Source organism: Drosophila montana, unplaced genomic scaffold (genome assembly GCF_035044405.1).
Source record: "Drosophila montana isolate Dmon_TW-CO22-7 unplaced genomic scaffold, ASM3504440v1 contig_1_1, whole genome shotgun sequence".
Classification (NCBI taxonomy): Eukaryota; Metazoa; Arthropoda; class Insecta; order Diptera; family Drosophilidae; genus Drosophila; species Drosophila montana.
In genome coordinates this window covers 1,006,249-1,008,388 of record NW_026996920.1, presented here as the reverse complement: position 1 = coordinate 1,008,388, position 2,140 = coordinate 1,006,249, and the positions used below count along the sequence as shown (strand labels likewise).

Genomic DNA, 2,140 nt, shown 5'->3' with positions numbered 1-2,140 from the left:
GGACTGCGGATTGAGGATTGTGGATTGGACTAGAGCAATTTGGTTTATATCTTTTATGGGCCAACACAAACAATTCGCACGTAAAAGCAATAAAGTGTGCACATGATTTGGCCCTTTTGTGAAGGTAAATGCAGAGCAGCGGCATAATAAAATAGAGCCACTTGGCGGCAACAGCTACAACTGAGGCCAGGCCACGTGCCCGGAGCCAGGCATAGCCAAGACGATAACGAGCAGTGGCGGGGGGAGCAGGATGCGGATGAGTGCGATATCATTTCAAATTGTTTTCAATCAAATGTGACTTGCATCTGTAATTTGTATGCAAACGAGTTGGCGACGATGTCGTCCTCGTCGTTGGCGCATTGACTGATTTGTGATTGACAGGCTCCGAATGGAATCCGTGTGTAAATGTCGTGGGGAAAACGCTGATGCAAGTACAAAATAGGGAGCCATGCCTAAAATCTCAATGTGTTGGGATACTTGCAATACTGATTTGACATTGATCAGGTCTTCAGTTTGTAATCGAACAGAACGTATAGTAGAAATTGATTTCAGTGTGGCCAAGTAGGCTCCTTGTTTCACTGTACCGCAATCGTCACACTGAATTCATTTTAAAACTTATATTTGTCATACATATTTAAAAAAAAAAGGTGCATTGGTCCATCGGATGAAAATAAAACTTAAGTTTCCAGCTCATTTTACTTCCGTGGTGGACCTACAATATCAGGGACCTACATTTTGAAATAGGAAGCGTGGATTCCAAAGAACCTTAAAAATGTGTTTCAATGGGACGGACAACTATCCAATAAGTTATATAATCACAGTGAAACTCTCCTGACCGACAATCCTATTATGCGGTCAGACCTTTTAAGCAGACATTTTCTGTGAAACGATTAAAAATCTGGACAAACCCAGTGCTCCTCTATTAGCCGGACACCCCTCTTTTAGTCGCTTTCCGTCCAAGAAAGCTGTCAATGGAGTACTGCAGCCAATGAATTATTTGGTTACGCTTGGAACAAATATCTCACACTTTATTTTTGTGTTCAAGATTTGCCTCTGATCAAATAATATCTATGTGAGTTTTAATATTGCCAGCTCTATTTGGGTCGTCTGATCTTTTTATGGGCTTATATTCCTTAGCAAGGTTCATGTAAATAAACATAAATAAAATAATTTGTAATGAAGGTATAAGCGTAGTTACCGAACTGAAATCACATCTCTTATGCAACACTTTTGGAAGTGACGCAAAAAATAGTTAATATTAGATTGATCCTCGCATCCCCCTCGGCAGTTGCAGCAGAGCATATTGCACCAGCCGGTGCCGCAACAGCGCTTTTTTCCACACGGCTGGTAAGCACATACGTCGTCTTTAGTGAATGCACCCGGAATATTTTCGCATGCGAAATCTGTTTTAGGCGTAAAAGTCAACTCCTTTAACGGGCAGCAACCCTTCAAAAACAAATTTGCTTCTCCCGCTTGCACAATAAGAAAGAGCAGCTCCAGTGATAATACCAACATCCAAACGTTGGCCATCACAGCTTATTGGAAAAATTACTTTTGGAGCGATAACTGCGATTAGTAAGAGACGCAAGTTCTTTTTGCGCCAATCGGCATTTATATTGAAGCAGCGCACTGTGACGGGTAAATAATTTAATTATTTCTTTTTAACATAGCGAGAAATGCGCAATATTATCATAGTGGATACCCTGAAGATACCCTGTATGCAGCGCCGCGCTGAGAAGACATGCATTCGAAGTTCCTTTCATTGAAAAAAAAAAAGAATATCCTAGATAGCGACATCTATGAGTCACGACCGGCGGTGCATGTTAGGAAAAATTAGAAATGGAGAGATTGCTTTTCATATTATGTTAGTTAATTGGAAATGGCGAATGTTCCACTATCCCACGTTGGGATAGGCCAAAAATTAGCACCAGCCAGGGGAAACTTGTGCCGACTGGATTGCTGCCGAAATACCCATTAACCACTGAATTCGCCTAAAATGATTGCAATTCCAAAATTAGGTGTCCCCTCTTGAGATCAGGTAATGCGCTCTCAACATTAAAGTGAATTCGCCGCCTATCGTGGAGCTCATGGGAGAGACTATCGTCGCCGCATTGTCGCCGAATCAGTATTACTCCGCGCC

At 41.8% G+C, this 2,140-nt stretch overlaps 1 long non-coding RNA gene across 1 annotated transcript; it reads right to left on the bottom strand.

Moving 5' to 3' along the window:
* Nucleotides 1-1,006: 1,006 nt before the first annotated feature.
* On the bottom strand, nt 1,007-1,624 carry LOC135426294 (uncharacterized). The gene is made up of 2 exons (XR_010435885.1): nt 1,199-1,624; nt 1,007-1,132 (listed from the first exon to the last, which is right to left on the bottom strand). It is a non-coding gene; the product is annotated as an uncharacterized LOC135426294 (long non-coding RNA).
* Nucleotides 1,625-2,140: the final 516 nt, after the last annotated feature.